This window comes from Mustela nivalis (genome assembly GCF_964662115.1).
Source record: "Mustela nivalis genome assembly, chromosome: 16".
Lineage (NCBI taxonomy): Eukaryota > Metazoa > Chordata > Mammalia > Carnivora > Mustelidae > Mustela > Mustela nivalis.
In genome coordinates, this window is record NC_139035.1 from 49152013 (window position 1) to 49176194 (window position 24182).

The 24182-nt window shown below is 38.1% G+C and overlaps 1 long non-coding RNA gene and 1 pseudogene across 2 annotated transcripts in view; one reads left to right on the forward strand and one right to left on the reverse strand.

The window, feature by feature from the left end:
* LOC309850273 overlaps nucleotides 1–24182 on the forward strand; it is a 171255-nt gene that overhangs the window by 54460 nt on the left and 92613 nt on the right. The gene's annotated exons all lie outside the window — the stretch shown is intronic.
* Nucleotides 433–23432, reverse strand: LOC309849546 (large ribosomal subunit protein uL13m pseudogene; annotated as a pseudogene). Its single transcript has 3 exons — nucleotides 23300–23432; nucleotides 19078–19151; nucleotides 433–1004 (listed from the first exon to the last, which is right to left on the reverse strand). The product of its transcript is annotated as a large ribosomal subunit protein uL13m pseudogene (transcript).

Sequence of the window (24182 nt, forward strand, 5' to 3'; positions counted from 1 at the left end):
TTTTATTCTTTTTTTTTAAGATTATTTATTTATTTATTTGACAGAGAGAGATCACAAGTAGGCAGAGAGGCAGGCAGAGAGAGACAGAGGAGGAAGCAGGCTCCCCGCTGAGCAGAGAGCCCGATGCGGGACTCGATCCCAGCACCCTGAGATCATGACCTGAGTCGAAGGCAGAGGCTTAACCCACTGAGCCACCCTGGTGCCCTAGCAATTTTATTCTTATCATCACTTATAACATTCAAATTAGACTATATATAAAATAATCCTATAAAATAATGTATTTTATTGCAATTTCCTATTGAAGGACTATCACCTCCTGACCTTTCTCCACAAGCTTTCAGTGTCCATGACAAGTTCCTTGTAAAATGCAGCAGTTGTCTTCTCTGCCCATAGCTTAGGAGAGACTCATTAGGAAGAAGCTTTAGCCACCACATGGCTCTTTCCTGCAATTTTCATTCTCCTAGAGTCAATAATCTTCAGGTTGAGACCATACTCTTGGGAAAGCCTCTATTTCTTCCTGTGTGTACTTATCTAGACATGTGGGTCATTTTCTTGGTTGAGGAAGCTCTTCCACTAAATACTTACGAATATCTCCTCGTATGTCCTCATCTGGGAAAAGATGCAATCTCTGCATCGTAGTTCTGTGAAGGTTTTTTAGCAGCATGCCATAAATAGCTAGTTTCGCATTCGCTACTAGATCCTTCTCATGAAGTTCAGCAGCTGTTACTCATTTAAATCCACCTGGATAGCCAGTATGTGTAGACTATACTTTCTGTTCCCATTTATTTCCAGGAAATGCAATGTGCCTTGTGCCCATTATGACCACACGATCCGCATAGTCACTCAGTTGATGGTAGAAAGATTTAATCCAATCCTTGAAGTTTATCTGATGCCCTAACAGCCAGTTTGCCAGGGGGCTGCATTTTCCCACCTAAGAGATATCAAGCCTGAGCAAAAGTGGCCCATTGCTGGAGTGCCTTAGAGAAACTCAAAATATTTCCCCACTAGCAGGATTTGTTTTATTTTTGATTTGTTTCATGTTTAATCAATATAATGTGATTGACTTAGTTCTCAGCCCTCAGACATGTAGTCCACAATTTGCACGTTATTCCTGGCACTGGTCTTTACAAATTAAAATACATACACATGTACCCACAATGACCACATCTCCCTGGCTGAAGTATACAAGAGTATTTAAAGCTCCTTGAAGAGTTAATGATAATGCTAGTGAAATGAATGTGTTTTGACTAGAAAGCCTAAGAGCAAATTGAAGAACTAAAAGGATAATAGGCAGCACTTACGAAAAGACACCATCTGAGGAAAAATAATTCGAAGACTCAACTTGTCAGCAAAACTCAGTGGGGCAGATGAATAAAAAGAAACAAAATGTTATTCAGCTAGTCTTGTGCGATCTTTGATATATAAAAAGAATTTTAGTTTCCAACAGAATAAGGATGTTGCTAAAAGGTTAAGCTCACTTAATCTTTACATGCTTAGTCTTAATCCTTACATGCTCTTAATCTTTACTTGATCAAAGCATATAAAAAATGCTCAGAAAATACATGCCTCTTTTCTCCCTCCCTCCCTCCCCCCCAGTTTTTTAATTAAAAAAAAAAAAAAGAAAGAAAAAAAAAAGAAAATACATACCCCTTGAACAAGTGGAAGGGAGCAGTTTCAACGGCGACCTCCACCTTTCCCCCCACCTCACAAAATACCTGACTATCCAAGAAGCAGTTGCAAACATTTTTAGATTATTAACTTGTTTGAAACATTTAAAAAAGAATTTTGAAATAAGGAATGACTAAAAAGAAATATCTCTGAGTTTTTTCCACAAGGACTTACTTCTCTATTGTCTTAATATTCAACTGGGTGTGTGGTTTATTCCCGTGGTCCTAATAGTTTCACTCATGGTTAGCTTCTTGGAGAGAACATGGAAGGAAGGTGGGGTTCAGTGATTTGATACTCCATCACGTTACTTGCTTCAACTGTTGAGAAGATCAGTTTGTGGCAAAATGTTAAAAAAATGTAGGGTAGAGGTTACAAACTGCCTTTTTCTTCTGTTAGTGTACTGAATTAAATGGTGGCCCTTTGAAGTTTTAAAAATATTTAGAATATAGTATCTTTTGTGGAAAAAATTCACACACAATTTTAAAACTATTTGCAATTGTTTAAGTTCCACAATTATTTTAAGTTCAAATCATGTTTGAAAGGTTTAATTGGTTCATGAGTCATGTTCTATTTAGATATTTATTAGAAAGGATTTAAGACTATGTGGAAACTTTAGCATCGTTGAGTTGATGAAAGTGACAGGCTCGGGTCTACGAGGGCATAAAGGGCCCCATTGTGTGATTTAGTCCAAGGCGCCTCCACTGGGCTTTTGCAGTCCTATAGGTACATGACTCCGGCAGTTGGCTCAGGCTGACTCTCAGTCCCCACTCGCCCCATTGGCTTTGTCCCTTCGAACAACCCATAGATAGATCCTTAGAGTAGCCCTGACCAGCTTCATTTAGAAATGGAGAAATTAATGTCTCATAAATGTTCTCACTGTCAGTTGGTCTCTTCACCACAAGGATCATCATTTGAACAGACTGCTTTAACCATTCACACAATTTTATTTGCACTATTTTAATGTTTACAATAGATTGATTTGTGACCAAATCAACTGGTCATATTGATGTGACCAATCACGTCAGTTGATTTTATATAACTATTATAATCAAGAGAGTGAATGAACAGAAAATGTCCATTTAGTGGTCTAGAAATTTTATTTATTTTCCTTTAATAATGTATTTCCTCAACTAATGAATTATACAAAGTCAACTGGGAACTTTTGACAACAGTAGAGTTGTTACAAACATCCATTCTGGTGTTCTAGTGAGAACATGGTACCAGTGAAGTCTGGTTTCTTTCAAACTTCATATGAGTGGATGTATGTCATTATTTTTAACAATCCTAGACAATAATTGCTTAGGCCTAGTCAGTTGGTCAAATGAAATCTTACATTATAATTGTATCACTAATTGGTAAGTTATGTTTAGTTTCACTTACAACTAATTTGTTACATAAGAGTTTGTATTTTGTTCACTACAGATAAATGAAAGTGTCTCAACGTTCTTTCTATGGTGTTCATCACAGCATAGGCTGTGCCAGGAAACAATGGATTTGTATTTACAGTTGACCCTTGAGCAAAACAGAAGTAAGAGATATCCGCTCCCCTGATACCACATGGTCAAAACTCCATGTATAACTTCTGACTCCCCAGTAGCCATTGCTAGTAGTCCACGGTCGACCTAGCTTACTGATAACAGAAATGGTCGATACATATTTTGTATCTTATATGCATTATATACTGTATTCTTACAATAAATTAAGTTAAAGAAAAGAAAATATTAATAAGAAACCCATAAGGACAATAAATTCACAGTACTGTGTCATATTTATTAAAATTGATGTGCATATAAATGGACCCATGCTGTTCAAACCTGTGCTGGTCAAGGTCCACTGTATTTACTTTTGGTAAGAAATAAGAATGCTACACATATGCATTTTTAAAAGATCAGAACATTAAACATTTTTTTTCATGATCATTTTGGTATAAAGTCATTTAGAAAGATTTTTTGGGACTGTCCTCTCAAAGAAAGCCCAAATTCAGGTCTGCATTAGTAAAACACTATGCCAGACACTGAAGAGTATGGATTTTAGTGATTTGATTAATCAAGCTGGATATAGAGATCCAAACTATTAACGACCCAAAAAAAGCTGCAAAAAGGAACGTGATTCAAGCTGCTTCCAGTGTTTTAAAAAACCTGCTAGAAACATGTGCTCACCTGCAATGTGACCACACAGGTTAATTGAAATGTCAAGCTAATTATACCTTGATGAAAAAATATACTTGGGTATACACTCCCTGCTCGCACATTTTCTTTAATACGTGGAAAAATAATACACATTTTGTTTGATGGACCAAGCAAACCAGCAAACACAATTAGCAACAAATACCCTAAGAAGGTAGATAAATAATAAGGAATAAATTGTGGGAAAACAACTGAGAATCCTTAATTAAGGTCACGTTTCAGTTTACAGGGTGTCATAATTCTCTTTGGTTATGTGAATCTCACCCAATTAGACTATTATTTTTGCTTTTATAATGCACAGACCAAAAAATTATGTAGTTTATTTGTTCACTTATGTGCTTATTCTCTAGTTAGTTTTCTCTGTGTCGGCCTCCCGCCGCTCTTCTTTGGCTATACAGCATATTAGTTTCCTGGACTTTCATAACCACATACCAGAAACTGGCTGGTTTATGTAAAAGAAATTTGATTCTCACACATCTGATGGCTAGAAGTCCAAGAACACGGTGTCAGCAAGCTTGGTTTCTTCTGAGGCTTCTCTCCTCGGCTTTCCTCTGTGAGGACACATCCCTGCTGTCTCTTTGTATATCCAGATTTCCTCTCATAGGGGCACATGTTAGATTGGCTCCCGACCCACCCTAATGGTCTCATTTTAATTTAGTCATCACTTTAAAGGCCCTATCTCCAAATACAGTTACATGCTGAGGTTTTAGGGGTCGTGAGTTCAACACATGAATTTTGAGAAGACACAATTCAGCCCATAACATGCAGTCCTTCTATTTTGATCAATCTACTGAATTACTTTAAAAAATTGCATGCAATAAGTATTTACTGTCTGACACACGCAATCATCTGTGTGTATATTGTGTGTTATTGTGTGAGAGAGAGAGAGAAAAGAAGAAAGAGAAGAGGAGAGAGAAAGATTGTTCTTGCCTTTTCTGGGCGAGGGAGACAAAGATTGAGTTCATTGAAACCTTCATAGCACCTTGTTTGTATCTTTCTGGTGACACAAAATTCCCTGCTTAGTTGACGGTTTAGATTGTGAATTTTTGAGGAGAGATGCTGTCTGACTCATTTTGTTTTTCCTAGTACTGGCTGGTACAGGTAAGACCCTCGATAAATGTTTATTGGATTGAATAAAACCTAATCTAATTTAAAGTGATAAGTAATAGGTACCGTGGCAGAGATGCAAACAAAGTGTGATGAAAACAAGAAAAGGAAGGCAATCATTCTGGCTCAGGCAGCCGAGAAGAGTTTCAAGTTAGAGGATCGTAGAGTAGCTAAGATCTCAAACATGGAAGTTAAGGACCGAAGCAATCAATGATGATCACTGACAAACTAGAAGAAGTCTCAGAAAGTGTGTGATTGGAATCAGAATAATGATTAGTTCACAGGAGAGACCAAGAAAAAGCAGGAGGCCTGGGGGTAAAACTGAAAAATTGTGTTGGGGCCACACAGAGAGAGAGAGAGCTCTTGAATACCCAAACCAGATACTTGATTCTTATTTTTTGGATGTTGGGAGATGCGCAAATTTGGGGAGGCCTGAAAGGGACAGATCTTAATTTTGGGAAAGTTAACTGTGACTCTGTGAGGGATAAGGGAATGGAGAAGAGGCTGGTTCTCCTGACAGGATGGATAGTAGGACATTTGGCGAGGCCAGGCGAGAGGTGATGAGGGCTAGACTAGGAAAGAGGGCTGGGGACACTGAGGAAGTGAACACAGGGGGCACCGTGGAAATGGAAGCAATGATTGGAAGAAACGGATCGGATGAGGAGGGTGAAGAGAACGGGGAGATGATTTAAAATTCTGAAGTTTCAGACAGAGGGAACTGGGAGCCCTATCAGGAGATGGGCGCAGGAGGAGGAGCCACTCTGGGAAGAGGAGGAGTTTGAAGATGTGAAGCACTTGATCTGCCTCTGGGAACATTCAGATTGCCAAGGTCCACCTGAAAACTGGGTCTGTGGGCTTGGAGTTAAGGACACCACACAAAAGGAGAGATGGGGGGTTAGAAGGTGACCGTGAATGTGGATAAGCGGAGAAGAGCTTGTTTAGAGAGTTAAAGAAGAAATCACTGGACTTTTAAAATATTTAAAATAGTTAAGTTAGGCAATTAATCAAGCTGCGCTGTGTGCGTCTGCATGTGTTTATGGGCGTGCGTACATACGAGTGGGTGGGAATATACGGCAGGTAATTACTACAGAGAAGGTTAAGAAGGAGCAATGGAGGTGTACTTTCAGTATTTAATTTTTCACTAGGGGACACTTCAGCTACTAATTTGTAGCTTAGTCAAACCCACAGTTGAAGGTGTGAAAGACAAGAGATCCGTCAGATCCATCTTCAACGTAAAGCAAGTAGTCAGCCATACTGGATTCTACTGCAAGTCTATCCAGTTAGTGCTAGCTAAGATGTAAATTTTAGGGCCAACGTGCTCTAGAAATCTTGGTGTGGGGCCTAAATTCCATTATATCAGATTCATAAAATAAAAACAAAGGTAGAATTCCATTTTATGCTTATTAATAGATTCAGATTTAAGTTATCAGCATTGCTAAAATATACCTGGTGAGGGGGGAAGTAGAATGTTTACAAATGCAAAAACATTGCATATAGTAAAAAAAACACTTTTGCTAAGAAACTGTAGTCAGATCCTTTGGGTTTCTTCCTTGGACAATGACTATTACTCTGCAACTAAAAATTTCCACATATGAAGGTAACTTCTTTACTGTTGAGATAGAAGTTTGTGAGGAATGTGTTATTTAATAAAGTTCATTATAATCAGACAAACTAACTTTTTTGTTACTATTATACTGGCATATGAAGGACTGTGGAAATGGTTGAGTTTTATAAAACTGCGGAATAGTCACTACACACAGAATAGCAGGTGGGTTTCCCAAAGTGCAAAGGGACCTTAATCCTCATTCTTAAGGAATGATTATTCTTCATTTTTAAAAGGGGTTGTATGCCTTAGAAAACACACACCTGGTCTGAGGCCCGAGTTGAGTTTCCAGGAGACACTTCAGCTTTCTGAGTTATTGTTTATCCATTTATAAAATGGAGGTTATAATAATAACCATCTCCTCAAGGAATGATTATAAAGATCCGATATGTTTGTGCATGAGAAAGATGATGTAATATTACAGAGGATCACTGAGTGTTAGAATTCACGTTATATGACACTGGAATTTAGTTAGTATTTTGAAACTTAAGTGAGAATACTGCTGTTTTTTTTTTTTCTCAAGAATACTCCCAATTTTTTAACAGATTTTATTTATTTTTTATGTATTTTATTTGACAGAGAGAGAGCTCTAGGCACAAGCAGGGGGAGTGGCAGGCAGAGGGAGCAGCAGGCAGAGGAGGAGGGAGAAGCAGACTCCCCGCTGAGTAGAGAAACCCAGGTAGGGCTCCATCCCAGGACCCTGGGACCACAAAGGCAGACACCTAACCTACTGAGCCACCCAGGTGCCTGTTTTTTTTTTTTTTTTTAATCCTGTTTTGTGTGTACTCCACGATTACCCCTTTTAGTTAGTGAATCAATTTTTCTGAGTTTTATCAATTTATGTAAAGAGCAACAATTTGGGGACTTGGTGAATGGTTGGAAAAGGGCACAGTGATTACAAAAGCGTAGGAATTACAGGATTTTGAAAATGTAATGATTGACTGGTTTGTGGTGGAGTGTTGCTATGACTTCAGGTGTTTATACAAGTCTGCTTTAACCTCCCAAAAAAGATGGATTTTCTCAATCTATATTTAGCATTTCTCTTCTTCCTGGCAAGGGTTTTAAAAGATTGTCACCCTCTCACTCTATTTAAAAAAAAAAAAAAAAAAAAAAGATATTAGCACTTCATGTTTTGAAATGCCTTCCAGGACAGGCATCTCTCCAGGTAGAGGAAGTATTTAACTGAAAATAGTAGATGTAGTCATCCCATGCCAAGTATGCAGATTTTGGCTAAAATGCACTCGCTTGTCTATTAAAAGTTATATTGTAATAGATATCTGATATGTGACTTTCAGCATACTGCTTTATAAATATTTAGGGGAAAAAAACCTTGACTAAGTAAGTATCCAGGGGGTAAATTTCCATGGCAAAATAAATTTCTTGGTGTAAACTTTAAAACAACTTTTAATTAAGCTTAAATAAACCAAAAACCAAAAATACCCCTGAGGGGCGCCTGGGAGGCTCGGTGGGTTGAGCATCCAACTCTTGATTTCATCTCAGGTCATGATCTCAGGGTCATGGGATTGAGTCCCTCATTGGGCTCTGTGCTCAACGCGGAGTCCTCTTGCTGTCTCCCTCTGCTCCTCCCCTTACTCATGCTTTCTCTGAAGTGAATAAATAAAATCTTAAATAGAATAAAAAAAAAAAGAAAAAACCTGAAACAATTACTACATAATGATTTCTCTAGGTCTTAGACTGGCAGAGTAAACCTTTCTTGCTTTGAAGACCAGATAATTCAGCTGGTTTTAGCATGGTGTCAAGAAAATTGAGTTGTGAGTTTAGCTCCGATAGGCCAGTTAGCTTCATAACATTATAGAATTACATGTTTGTGCCTGTTATTGCCTTCAGTTGGAACAAGGTAAGAAATGGAGACAGATGAGCAAAAACCTTTCTCTTTCACTTTCCTGGGAATCTCAACATAGCATAGTGGAAAGGAATCGTAGGTTTCATCTGTCCATGACAAGGCACATTTCAGTATGTGAATTATAACATTCCCACTAGAAGTTCAAATTTCCACCTGAAGCATTTTTAAAGACTTTTAATATCCTTGAATTTATGAGACGTTAGACTTAAGGGAAATTAAGTTCTATGTAATTTAATTTTATATAGCTAAAATTATTTTACATTCATTTAAAGTGATAACTAAATAAATCATAGAACTGAATTACATATGTCAATTGTACATAATGTAGAAATTGATAAATTTGATAAGCTCATTAAAATGTAAGCCCATTTAGATAGAATTAACCAACAGCACCCCCTGAACACTGTCCCTGGAAAACATTTAATGCATAGGAAATATTTGCTCATTGATAATTTGTTTTCATGTTGATCCTTAATCTAGAAGTTGTATTCTTCTCCACAGAAAAACATTAGCCTTCCTCCCTTTATCAGGAACTGACTAAAGTGCTCTTTCCTTTGGCACAAAGAGTCATTGCCTCATCCAGAACCCAGAATGCCACGTAAACAGAGGAAGGGAACAAGTCTTGGTTAGCATGTGAAGCATGCAGCTGACATTTTACAAAGTTTCTTTGCAGAGAAACATTCCCTCCTCAGCTGTACCACACGGTGATTGAGTATACAGTTTAGGATTAGACAGTTCTGCCTCTGAATTCCAGTCTACCCCCTCCCAGCTGTGTGACGTTAGGATTGATACAGTACCTGTAAGCCTCGATGTCCTCAACCACACAGTGGTAGTACAAAGATTTGTCTTGCAAGATTCCATAAAGATGATATGAGACAGTAGATGTAATATATTTAACACTGATTGGCGAAGTTCTGGTTATCTTGCTCTTAAGCATAGGAAACAAACAGGTTTGCTGGAGGGGAGGGAGTGTAAGGGATGGGGTAACTGGGTGATGGACGTAAGCAGGGTTGTGATGGAATGGATATTATATAAGACTGATGAACCACTGACATCTATCTCTGAAACCAGTAATACATTATATATTAATTGAATTTAAATACAAATAAATAAAAAAAAGTTCAGTTTATCTTATAAAATGCCAAGAAATTTCACACAAAGAACTCTTTAGGATGCTTATACACAGATAGCTGAACTAGATGTACACTACTGACCTCTGTGCCTTTAAGAATGAGAAACCTAATGAGCAGCATAAGTAGCTTAAAGACCCTCCATTTAGAGTCAGGTATGCCTGAGTTTGGGTTCTACATTTCCTACTTAAAAAGTTAAACGATATTCTTAAATTCTGTGAGATTTTTCTTTTCCCATCAATAAGCCAAATATAACTACCTACAAGGGTGGTTGTGAGATCAGCAAATGCGATATTATCTTAGAGGAGGTTTTCTTGGAGTAGGATGTCTGGCTGTGCTGTAACATTGGAAAATGTTTGATAGAGGAATAAAAGAGGGCAAGTGTAGAATGACTTCCACTGTAAAAGGAGAGGGGTGAGATTATCAATGGACATCACTTATATTTACAAAAAGTAGGTAATTCACAAAGATCGTAACGCATTATCTCAGTTTGGGAATAATTCTTTGCACTGTTAAAAATTATACTTCCTTATGATGTTGCCAAATTTTTATCTCCTTTGTATTTTAGGAAAAACTGTAAAACCTTCCTTACATATTATAAACTGACTTCAGCTAGGACTACTTTTACATGATTTAGCCTACGTTTGTTAATTTGTTATATATATATATATCACTGCATCTTCACAGTGCTTTGTAAATCATTAATTTGTTGAAACTCCTGCTGTGTTTATTAAGCTTTGCTGAGAATAGCCATGGTTCCCTTAACATTGTATTTTGTCAACATTTGCTTTTATGATGTTCTTGATGTGATATGATAGGGGTTATTTTTAGAAACAAGAAAGTTTTTTTTTTTAACCTAGGAGTTCACAAATTACATGTACCCTTCACCCAATACAAACAGCTACATAGATTGCTGTGTAAATGGACCTCTCACATGAATTTTTTAAAAAGATTTTTAAAGTTTATTTTATTTATTTATTTGACATCAAGAGAGAGAGAGAGAGATCACAAGTTGGCAGAGAGGCAGGTGGAGAGAGGGGGAAGCAGGCTCCCTGCTGAGCAGAGAGCCCAATGCGGGGCTCTATCCCAGGTCTCCGAGATCATGACCTCAGATGAAGGCAGAGGCTTTAACCCACTGAGCCACCCCCCAGATGAATTTTTATTAAGAACTCTGTCTTCTCTGGGTGTTGTTGATCCACTAAAAATTACAGAACTGCTTATACTCTGTTTTAACCTAGAAACAACTTTTTAGCCAGCCTACCAAATTGTGATTTTTGTGACTATTTTAAAGAATAAATAACTTTTGTATGTTGTGGTTTAATAATGTACTTCTGTTAACAGGAGCCAGTTAAGTTGCAGGAAATTTTGGTACCAGCATGTGTTGAATTATTTTTTCTTCAGAGTATAAAACTTCTATAAAGAAGAAAGAGGTTAGCTATGGACATAGTGAGTGGGAAATTTCATGGAAGAATGATTTATAGTTAATATTAAGGTATAGGTGTCATAGCAAATTCTTATAGGGCCAGGCAGGTAACATAAATGAGGTTAGTAGAAAGAGTCAGGAACTATAAGATAACTACAGCTGTGGGGACTGACTACAGTGATGTGGAAACTGTTTTACCAGACCAAACAAATCACTTATGAGAGCTTCATGTGTTTTTTTTTTTTTTTTTTTTTTTTTTTTTTTTTTTGAGGTGTTTGTTGTCTTACAGGATGGGTCATGTGTGAGTAGGAAAGTGGAGAAGGTAACTTGTAAGCCTGGGAGTTCATGTAAAAAAAAAAAAAAATAGCCTGGTGGCTGGGGATGGCCTTTAGGAGTAAGCCTCGATTCGAGCAGTAGTGCTCAAGTCAGGGTGGTTTTCTGACTCCGGGATATCTGGTAATGTTTGTAGACATTTTTGCTTACCCCAGCTGGAGGAGGGTCCTCCTAGCATTTCATGGGTATGTGTTGAACATTGTATAATGCACACCCCTCATGACAGAGAATTATCTGGGCCAAAATGTCAAAGGTGCCAAGGTTGAGAAACCCTGCTCTAGATGAATGTGTGTGTTAGGGAACAAGGAACGGGATATTAGGTATTCTGCAACTTATGGTTAAATACTTCAGCATAGAAGGTGTAAATTTAGTCTAAGGTCCATTAGTTAACATTTAAGGTATTTTAGAAATATATACTCCAGAAGTGGTTTGTCAATATATGAAAGATATAATGCAATGGCCCCAAATTTATAGCCCCAGGCAGGCAGAGAAATTCACTATCTTTATTTCAATTAATATCAGTTGCTTTATTAATTAGTATAATGGATATTAGAGATTATTTTTTAGTTCACAAAATGAGGATGTATCAGCCTCAAAATTTTATAGAGTCATGGCAGCCAATATATAAAGAAGGCATGAGGATCTAGTGAGTCCAGGAGAACACATGCTTTGGAAAGTCCCTGTAGGCTTAGGATTCTGAACCTGTCCTCTATCAGTTGTTCAGCAGAGGATATTGTTGCCTGACTCAGACCAGAAGGTTAATTGAATCTTGCCCTTAAAATAGAGTAGAAGGTGAGGAGATGGGGCGATGTTGGTTGAAGGGTACAAACTTCCAGCTATAAGATGAATAAGTTGGGAAGGTCTGATGTATAGGATGGCGATGATAATTAATCATACTGTATTATATACTTGAAAGTGGCCGAGAGAATCAATCTTTTTTTTTTTAAGATTTTATTTATTTATTTGACAGACAGAGACCACAGGTAGGCAGAGAGGCAGGCAGAGAGAGAGGAAAGGAAGCAGGCCCCCTGTTGAGCAGAGAGCCCAATGTGGGGCTCGATCCCAGGACCCTGGGATCATGACCTGAATTGAAGGCAGAGGCTTAACCCAGGTGAAGGCTGAGCCACCCAGGTGCCCTGAGAATCAATCTTAAATGTCCTCACCACACTCACAAAAATGGCATTTAGGGGATGTGGTGGAGGTGTTAGTGCTATGGTGGTAATAACTTTGCAATATATAAATGTACTAGATCAACACGTTATACCCAAACTTACACAATGTTTAATGTCATTTATAACTGAGTAAGGCTGGGGAAGAAATAGAATAGCACAGAATCTGATTCAGGGAAATTTTCCATACAGAACACGGTTGGAACACCAGAAAGAATGCAGAGATGGGCCTTCATGAGCTTACAAAGCAGGTGATAGGGCTGTTTCAGGGTCAAATGCCTATTTGCCTAAGTAGTAGAACCAACTCTCAATCTTGCTTTCATTTTGAGGTACTAGGAGTGTATATAGGTCTATAGGCTTTGTCTTTCTCTGACCATTGGTTCCAACTAAAAATTACCAAAAGAAAACCCTCACTGTGAGTTAAGAATCGGTCTAGGTTGGGTTAGTAGAGTCAAGTTACAGAAAACCTTGAAAATGAGGCACAAGAATGTGTACAAGCTAGAAACTTCATGGGGTGAGCAGTTGAGAAGAGAGGATGATTAATTACTAATGTCTGAGATGAATAAAAAGAAAAACATCAATGGAAAAAAAAACTGGCAGGAAAACTATTAAAATAATAAGATGTGGGGTGTGAAGTAATGAGGGTCAAGATTTTTTTGGATTCAGCAACATTCAAGGAAAGACAAAATTGGAGAGCCATGTTGAAGGCATGAATAATAATCACAGCTAAAATCCATAGTTATCTGTTTTTTGATTACTGTGCTAACAACCCCCTTTCATGCATTATCTTACTTAAGCCTCAGAACAACTCTACAAGGGAGGTATTATTAGTAGCCCCCTCTTATAGGCGAGGAAAGTCAAACTCAAGATTTTGAGTGGCTTAGGTTCACAGTATTAGTAAATGGTGGGACAGAACATTTGGAGACAGATTAATGCAGGCTTGCCTGGTGGGTCTGGTGTGATGGCGATTTCCAAAATGGGTATGATGGAGATGAAGCCAATTTTAGTGGGGGAGGAAGAAGGGCACGAGTGGGCCTGCCAGATTGGAGAGGGCAGAATGTGGTGGGAGTTGTTGGCTCATGGATGACCTGCCCAGAGCATCTGTCAAAGCAGAGCCAAATAGAGCCAAAGCAATAATTTCATGAAATTAAATTGTCCTATTTTCCTGGATTTGAGTTTCTTGAGTAGATTTATTTAACTTTTAGTGCTTCAGTAATTCTAGATTTCAACTGCCAGTGAGATTTGCTTTCCTGTGTGGACCGTATAGGAATTAAGCCCTCTGGACTCCAAAGACTTCTTCTATCAAGAAAACCACTTAGGTATGATTCTTAAACATGCATTCCTGATATTCAGTCCTGCTAATATGCAACATTTATGAAATCTAAAAACTATAAGTTTCTATAGATTTTAATCCCAGACAGTTTGGGTTAACTACAACTAATAGTTTTTATATTACAGGGTTGATCAAGCTTCTATTCCTTGCCTTATGCATGCCCTCCCAAAATCAGAAGGTGAGGCAGGGTCTTCCTTAGAATTTTGTGAAGACTGTTGCAGCTCCTAGCTGGAGCTTTAAAGTAGCTGGGGCAAAAAATCAAATAAAATAATTTAATCTACAGATTATAGTGATCTGTAGTGGCCTAGATTCCAAAGCCACAATGGAAAGATAAACTATTCCCTCCTGTCTTTCATGATCAAGGGCAGACACTGAAAAGCCAATGGACATTCTCAAAGATCCTTCTTGTCATATTTTACAGACCCTTCAAGACAATTTATAAGATGACATTTTCTTATAATGTCCTCATTAATGAATTTGTTCTGATATTTACTTCCCTAACAACTTACACTTCTTCAAAAGATTCGTTCCATGTGATTTCATATTCAGAGCTTTTTTTTTTTTTTTTTTTTTTTTGCTAGAGTAGAAGCTTCTTGAAGGCAGGGAACTTGTCTTGTTCACAGCTATATCTTTAGTGCCTACATTAACATTTGACATACTGCAAGAGGTGAGAAATGAAATAATTCTCAGTTCCGGTGTTATGTGATACTGGGACCAAGCAAAAATGTGTATTTTTTGCTTTGCTCTAGGAAGCTAGGACCACAAACTACTTAAAACAGTTGACATATAGGAATGGATAGGTTGCTCCTTAGGACTGTTTTGGAAAAATGGCTTGCTTACCTTATTCATTTTAAGACCTCAATTTCACTGGGACCACCAATCCAAAATTGTCAGTAACTTTTCCCAATCCCCACTGGTTCTCTGCTTTTCAAGAACTACCTTAAAATCATTCAGCATGCATCTTATAAGCTTGTAACAGATATAATCTATAATCCTATAAATATCCTTCCCTAATTTTCTACCTTTGAAGATCTTAAGACTGCAAATGTGGTGTTCTTGTTTGCTGCAGCAAGTTTAGGAAACGTCTCTTTTTTTGATCAATAGGTATTTTTTATTGTCTTCATAGGGGTTTTTGTTGGAAGTAACAAATACTTGTTAAACAAGTGAGTGGGCAGGAGATAACAAATTGATTTCTAATTAATTTATGTGGACACCAAAGTTTCATTAAAGTAAGTAGACTAGATTCAAGCCACTCTACTCTTTCTTTTTGCAAAGTACAATTTGCACGTGGCTCTTTTGAGATTTCTTTCTTCCTTCAAGATTGCCTTGAGGTTGCTTAAGCCTGAGTCAGCCTGTGTTACATGGGGCGGGGGTGTAGAAGGGGGATAAAGTATGTTTGTACCATGTGCATCATCTTGACTACCTCCTTTAAGGAGTGAACCTAGACTTGGGGGTTAAGTCTACTAGTATTTCACCAGTTTTTATGGGAAACATAAGATAGAGAGGAATTCATGTGTCCAAATGAGAATATGAAATAGAGAATATGAGAATATGGTGAGGAGGAAATACAATCAAGACTCTGGTGGGTGCATTCTCACCAGGGGTGATATTGGTTCTTGGAGGATCAAAAAAAATCTCAGAAATTATCATGGTTTGTGGTCTTCTAAGGAGCATTGGTACATAACCAGATATAACCGGATATGTATGATTTATCAACATTTCATAAAGAAGGGGTAAAAATTGGTTCTTGGAGGATCAAAAAAAATCTCAGAAATTATGGTTTGTGGTCTTCTAAAGAGCAATGGTACATAACCAGATATAACCAGGTATGTGTGATTTATCAACATTTCATAAAGAAGGGGCAATTGGCAAAACAAAGATGTCTAAAAAGGCTGCTTAGGGGGATGAAAAGAGAAAAAAGGTTGAGAAATAACTGCTCGAGTGACCATTTCTTCTAGATGGCCATGATTGAAAACTCTTCACATTCAGTTCAAATTTTTCAAATCTAATATTGGGTCTGGTGCAATTATGCATGGACACACAAAAAGGAATTTGGTTGTTAAAAAAACTGAACATGTTTTAAAAAAAATTATTTTTTAAAAAAAGATTTTATTTATTTATTTAACAGACAGAAATCACAAGTAGGCAGAGAGGCGGGGGTGGGGGGAGTGGGAAGCAGGCTCCCCACCAAGCAGAAAGCCCAATGTGGGGCTCTATTCCAGGACTCTGGGATCATGACTTGAACCAAAAGCAGAGGCTTTAACCCACTGAGTCACCCAGATGCCCCTAAAAAGATACTCTTTAGTAGAAAGAAAGAATGTACATATAATAGCTGGGATTTCTTAGTATCTCCATAGGTTTGGCCATATACATTGTTAAGTTATAAACTTCAGTGTGTGTGTGTGTGTGAGAGAGAGAGCTATTATATATAATAGCTGGGATTTCTTAGTATCTCCATAGGTTTGGTTATATACATTGTTAAGTTATAAACTTCAGTGTGTGTGTGTGTGAGAGAGAGAGAGAGAAAGAGACAGAGAAAGAGATGTCAACTTTTCTAAGACAGAAGGCTCTGAAAACTTAGCAGACTCACCTGACCTTAATGATGGGTCTGGTAACATGAAATTCACAGAAATTTGTTTGGTAAAGAGATTAACCTGGATATACCAATACTTTGGCAGATTGTAGAGAAAGTTACCGATGAAGTAAGTCATTAGAGACCATGGTTTTCTTTCCCTGGGAAAAATAACAGGCCCCAATATTTACTGTATTCTAACATATTAGCAAGATGTACCCATGAAAACGAATCAATCCCAACTGCTGGAGAGCAAATAATTGCCATGTCTCATTACACTATTCATCCTGTTGGTGACCAGAAAGTCTTGATCATGGGGTCTCTGTGTGCTACTTGACTGCATTTAATTTGGATTATAGTCAGAAAATGCTCAAATATTCTTAATACATTTAATGGCAAAAAATGCTGGTCTGCACTTATTGACATAGGATCTACTCATTTCTTTCTAAATAATTAAGTTCCAGGAAATATGAGGTACTAAAATAAATACCATCTACATAAATGTATTTTACTGATAAAATTATCCTGAAAAGTGGTCCTTCAAGCACCTTGACATTGTGTGGGTATGATATGGGACTTAGTCTACCATGTGATCAAGATCATAATAAACTGAGTTTTTATGAGGTTATTTTCTTTTTTGCAGAATCCCAGATGTAGATTATTATTTTAAACAATGTAAACTAATAGACCTATATTTGTCTCTCTTTCAATTTGTAAAGTAACAATTATTGTGTTTCATATCTCTAGATAACAGTATTAAATGCTCACACTCTAGGCTATAGGAATATGGCTATATTTTCCCATTTGCATAAAATAAAAAAATTCACAATATGAAAAAAACATGATTGTGAACATTTATTGAAGGCCTATAGTAGGCCCGTCAGTTTATCAGATACATGTGTTACTGAGAATAATATAACCACGACAACTCCGTGAAGTAACTTTTATCCACTAATAATCCTTTTTTTTTTTTTTTAAAGACTATATTTGGGGGTCACTCTTATGCTTACAACAAAACTAGATGAAGATTAGATAGGTGTGGTGGTGGGTGCTGGTGTGCCTTGTAGTCCATGCCAAGGATTTTGAATTTTTTCCTTAAGTGCAACTGAGATCATTAGAGAACTTTGAGGAGGGATGTAACACAGCACATTTTCAAATGAACACTCTGGCCTGCGTGTGTGTGTGTGTGTGTGTGTGTGTGTGTGTGTGTTGGGGAAAGTGGTTTAGAATGGCGAGGTAGAAGCTGGAAGGCCAATTAGGAGTCTATTGCAATAGTCCAGGCACAATATGGCAGAGGCTTGGAGTAGCTCAAAGTAGTGAAGGTAATGAGTAGTGACAGACTTCAGAATACATTTCAAAGGAAAGAAGCTGGGATTGACTGATGCACTGCATGGGGGATGTGACAGAAAAAGCAGGTTAAGGAGGATTCCAGAGTTTGGCCTAAATTTTTGTGATTCATGCCTTGCATTGACAACAGCTGCTATGAACATTCAAGTGAGAGAGAGAGGTGATGTTCTAACCTGGGGTGATCATGGAGGACTTTGGGAAAACATGGTAGGATTGAACTGGATATTGAGAGGCAAGATTTGTTTAAAGTCAAAAGGAAGGGGACAGAAATTGCAGGCTGGTGAAATATAACAGGGAAACATGCAGAACTTGGAAGAGGCAATGATGCTTCCTGAAATGAGGAAAACTGAGGAGGGATAGACTTTGGAGGAAGATCAAGAATTTGCTTTTGGATATATTAGGTTTGGGAGTTCTTATTGGAACCCAAACTATTTACAGTTCCTCAAACATTTCATGCTCTTTTTATTTGTAAGAGTTGTTTGTCAGAAGCAGTAAACCAAGAACAGATAGTACTGTGCTCAAGGTACTTTATAATCTCTTTGTCTTTATTTTCTTTACTTATGATTCACATGCAAATGATTTCACCAATTCCAGATCCTATTAAGAAGTTGTTTAAAAAAATACTTTTCTTTCTCACAGTGATTTAGTTGACAAGGATTCTTTTACTTCATGTTGTACTCTTAAACTGCCTGGTTGTTTTTCAGAATTATCACTAGCTCTGATATTTAGAAATCATTGTCAACTATTTATAAAATATTTAGAAATTCTTGTCTACTATTTATCATTATTTATTGTAGAGTTCTGGTTCGTTATGTTTTCTATTCACATGATTTAGTTTTTCCCCCTGGAAATTTATATTACTTCATTAAAGCCGTGAAGCAATTTCAACATCATCTACTTCGTACTTAAGGCGTCTATTTCAGAGTGCTTTTTTTGGGGGATACAAATACTTGAATGGAGATTTGTTACTGAAAAGAATGGTTTTCCTAACACAATGACATTAAGAAGTAGGTAATAATATTTTGTCTATTTGGTACAGGATGTGTTTCCTAAATTTAGCGTAAAGGATAAAACTGAGTTCTGATTTTTCTACTTATGTCTGTGTGGATTGAATAAATTACTTAACAACTCCACAGTCTCAGTTTTACCTTCTGTACAGTAAAGGTAACAGTGGAACCAAACTCATAAGCTTGTCGTGAGAATTACAGGAGATAATATGTATGCAGTGATTGGCACAGCACCTGGCACATAGTAAATGCTTAATAAATTATATTATTACTATTATGATGATCATCATGACCAAAGGATAAGATATGATATCAAATGTATTTTACGCATTTACTCCTTGCACACCATTGATGTGGTTTTCGGTGGATATAGAGGTGGAGAACACAGTTATCTCTAAAATTTTATAACCTAGTTGCAGAAATAGAGTACTAGTCTTGAAAAAACATAATAATAAAATATTAAAAAATAGTTTGAGTAGTTCAAGAGAAAAATTATGACAAAATAACACAAGATTTATGACCCATGGATTTCTTAATAATTGTTGCTGTGGGCATTTGGAGAGAGAGATAGGATTCGAATAAGGTATTGAGGAAGAACAGGAATAATTTAAAGCAAAGAGAAAGGGGGCAGAAATCTCAGGTAGGTGGAATTTAACAGGAAAAGGGTAAAACTGGGAAAAGGCAAGCATGTATATAAAAACAGTGTTTGTAAGGGTGCTATGATTCCTATTAAGTAAAGCAGATTTTTTTGGTGAGTCATTTTCCCACAGTTCTATCAGCAAAACAAAGTATAAAACTAGAAAGGTGAATAAATGGATATAAATTACAAGAAATAAACTTGAATAAAAAAAATTCCATACTAAAGAATCTCACTTCAGGAAAGTGAGATTCCAAGTACTCCTTATTCAAAATTAAAAAAAAATTTTTTTTCTAATGGCGTAACTATGATGCCTGGCTTTTCAAGACAACCATTTGAAAGTAGAGAAAAGTCCATGCTTGCAAATAAAAAACTTTTTTAAGATTTTTGTTATTGCTACAAGTTTCAGGTCTTTATTTTATAATTCAAAAGTCAAGACTGACCATTTGCTTTCTGTGCCCTTTCTAAGTGCTCCCTTGAGCTACTCTTTGTTGCTCCCAAAATAGGGCAGGGTCATAGAAATGCAAGTAAAACATCTTGGTTAATATCTCACTTTTTTTTATTTTTTTATTTTTTTACTGCTGCAAATGCTACCTAGGATTGAGGGTCAGATTGATTGAAATATAAAAAAAAATAAAAATAAAATACTTGGTGATATTTAATGTAAGCAATGAATTTCCATATCTGGAACATATAAAATTAAATGTGCATATTTTAATGATTAGAAATTCTGCATAAGAGAACGGGTGTTAGAAGGCTGTGACTTTAAAGGGATGACAAATGATTAAGCTTTGGTCTTGTAATTTGGAATTTATGAGGCAAGTAAAGGAGAAAAGTGCATTACGTGTGCGGGAAATGACACCATGGAGAGAAGGTGCGTGGATTTGAAGGGCTTGTAAGCAGTTTGTAATGGCTGGAGCACACTCTGTGTGTGTGTGTGTGTGTGTGTGTGTGTGCGGTGGGGGGATGGATGTGAGAGAGAGAGTGGGTGGGTGTGAGAGAGACAGACGGACAGAGCCAGGGCAAGAAAGCATGAGAGAGCAAGCAGATGATGAAACTGGAAAGGTTAACTACAGTAAAAGGTTGGAAGAGACCTGTATCACGGTAGGGACAGTGAGGGATTACTGGAGAACTGAATCAGATTTGCTGGGTAGTGTTATGGACGGGGGTCACCTCACACAGAAGGGTGTTTCTATCTTTTAGAAGAAAACTCATAATCCATGCAAGAATGGTGGCAATAAGAACTCAGGGAGCCACCAAGATGGAAAATGAAGACAGCTTCATGAGATAATTAAAGCAGAGCAGACAAAACTTGGTTGTTAACTGGTGTTGGGGGCTGTAGGAAAGGGACGAATCTTGGATGACTTCCTGGGTTCTGACTAAGGTGTCTGGGTAGCAAATATTTAAATATTAAGTGTGTTTTAAACGATTTGCCAGGGGGCACCTGGCTGGCTCAGTGGGTTAGAGCCTCTGCCTTTGGCTCAGGTCATGATCCCAGGGTCCTGGGATCGAGCCCCACATCTCTGTTCAGCAGGGAGCCTGTTTCCTCCTCTCTCCCTCTCTGCCTACTTGTGATCTCTGTCTGTCAAATAAATAAATAAAATCTTTAAAAAAAATAAACAATTTGCCAGGCCGACAGATTCTTGGCACATAAAGGTAACTGAGAGTTTAATGGAAGGGTAGGCAACTGAACATGCAATTGTATTACAAGTGATAAGTGGTGCCATCCATTCTGAGAAAGAATACAGGAAGGAAAGGAAGCAGAGATGAATTACAAGAAGAAACAATGCATTCAGTTCCAAATGCAAAAAATTGAGAGAGCTCTGGAATGCCATAGGGGTCCCGGGGGTTTTGCTGAGAGGCAGCCAGGGCTGGAGAAACAGGAATCAACAAGAATCACAAAGACCTGGGCTTGGACTGTCATGGGGGATCCGTCCCTTGTTCAGTTTGTGATTTCAGGGAAGTAATGACTTCTTCATCTGAAAAATGGGATTCACTTTTCTGAGTCACCAAGGATGAGTGATGATACCAGGGTACACCATCACTATGGTACACCATAAGTGGTCCCCAAATGTGGTGGCATTGCATAGAGAAGGTCTGGAGCTGAGTAAGAGATGTAGGCTGGGGAAACATACGTGATCGATGATGCTCGAGTTGGGGAGGAAACTGATCTAGACATGGCGAGCTTAGTAAGAGGCGCCTCGATGAGTTCTCGGCATCTTTCTCTTATCTGAGTGATCATTCATCTCAGAATACTCAGATTATTCACTTCAGTTGCTCTGAAGGATTTGGGAGTGCATTACATGTGCAGGAAATGACACCATGGCTTCCCCTGAGAAAAGTGCATTACAGGTTAGGGAGTTACTGAAGACAGTAATGTCTTTTAAAATTAGGTCTTGGGCACCTGGGTGGCTCAGTTGGTCAAGCGACTGCCTTCGGCTCAGGTCATGATCCTGGAGGCCCAGGATCGAGTCCCACATCGGGCTCCCTGCTCAGCAGGGAGTCTGCTTCTCCCTCTGACCCTCTCCCGTCTCATGCCCTCTCTCTTTCTTTCCTTCAAGTAAATAAATAAAATTTTTAACAAAAATAAAATAAAATTAGGTCTTTATGATTTTTTTTTTTCTTAAAGTGCACATTGCAATAGCCGTTGCTTATTTCACAGAACGAATTTTCTGTATCGCGTATCTTTAGGATGGATGTCTGCAGCCATCATTATGGTGTCCTTTGAAGGATGACAAGAGCCCATTTGAGATCCCTCAAGGAGACCAGTCGTTACTTAGCCACAGGAGAGTCCCCTCAATGTCAGAGGCTGATTTGCAAGCGTGTGACTGAGAACAGTTGCAGTTTTGGCCTTTAATAAGCAAAACTTCATTTGATTTATGGGAAGAGCATGGATGTGAGCTAGAAAGTTCTTAATTTTACTGCTGGCTTTGTTTCTTGGTTTCTTGTTCCTTGAGTGAACTGAGACAGGTTTTTAATCTCTCTGAACCTCAGCTTTGTCAAGGTTAAAATGTAGTTAATAATAACTTCTTTGCACATTTATTGTGAGACTTGAGTGAGATAAGAAATGCGAAATGACTATCACGGTGCCTGGCACCTTGTAGCTCCCAAGTTTTATTCCTGAAAACAGAACCTCAGAATCCTTTTTGTTTTTTCTTCTCAAAGAGTAAGCATTGACGACACTTTTCACCAAAGCTTTAAGCTAATAATAACAACCTTCCTTTGTGGCAACCCTAGAAACAAACTGCCAAACTGAAACATAAAATCTGAGCTAGCCCATCCACTCCAATTTTAGGTCTAGCTGCTTGGGAGGTAGCTTGCGTATGAATCACCTAGCGGCCGGGGTGCTATCAGATAGTGTTATGGCATAGGGATGGACTCTATTTACTTTACCCATTTTCTCTCATTCTTCTCACCCGTAGAGGTTTGCGAGAAAGAGCTCAGTTACAAGTGCTCTCAGAGAAGCACATCGAAGTGTCTGATACAGCTAAGCGCGTTATTAATTAGAAGCAGCAAGATGAGCTTTTGTCCTGTCAAGAAGTCAAATTATCCAGATTTGCCCACTGCTCTCTGTATGCCGCCCCTTTTAAAGTATAAGTTGCAAACTAAGGATATTTATAGATCTGGCCTATTCTTCCCTTGCATTGGAAAGTTTCCTTTCCCTTATTAAGAATGGAAGCTCTCTAACGAAGGCTGTTTATCATGATACGTGCTGCTTTTTTACTATCCTAGCGCGCTCGGCAGGCAAGGTGCTGATTTCTTCATTTCTCTTTCCCCTCTTCTAGCATGTGACCCTGAGGATGCCGCTCCCTGGTTTGCACTCCTACTCCCTCTCTTTCCCCTTCCATATTTCATTTGTTTCATTGTTTTTCCCTTACATGTGAGCTCTTCCTTCCTTTTTGATTCTCATAAGCCATTACTTTCTAAAAGCCCAATCCCTGTCTTCATTAACTCCCTTTCAAGGATCATAGCACTCTGCCAGGGACTGGGGTCCGCACGTCTCAATGCATCAGCTCGCTTCCTGATGCGGTCCTCCAGCACACAAGTCTCCATTATCCCCGCTGCTACCGGGTTTGTATTGGCCAGCCTGAAACTCACCCCTTGAGCACTGGCCCAGGGAGCAGCAAATACCCTACTCTTTGGGTCCTGTCACTTTTCCTGTCTGTGTCCTGAGGATGAAAATGCATCCTGGTAGGATGTTTGGAAGCTCAAGTAAAATAATGAAAATGAATTATTCTTTCTAGGGTTCCTAGACTGCTAAAATTGGAAAGTGCCACTGATCGGGATGCCTGGGTGGCTCAGTCAGTTAAGCACCCACTCTCAGCTCAGGTCATGACGCCAGGGTCGAGGGATCAAGTCCTGCATCAGGCCCCTTGCCCAGTGGGGAGTCTGCTTCTCCCTCTGTCTGCTCTCTCCCTGCTTGTGCTCTCTCTCTTTCTCTGGCAAATAAATATATATAATCATAAAAAAAAAATAAAAGGAAATGCCACTGATCGAATCCTTTTTATAAACATACTAATTTATACTTGGATAAATGATCTAAGCCCTAAGTGACTGGTTCCACATTTTAAGCAGAACTGGAGGGCCAGGCAACGATAGCAGGTATTCGATGTTGGGGAGTTGCTATGTGTATGGCTGAGAGATAAAAACCACCTTAGATGAGAAAGATGTTGCTTATTAGAATTAAATAAAATGCTTTTATGATTTCTTTTTTTATTTTCTCCAAACTCCTTGGCCATTCATTTTAGATTCTGTCACCACTTTATTTGTTTGGCTTTGGTGTTTCTTATGACATTTTTTCAC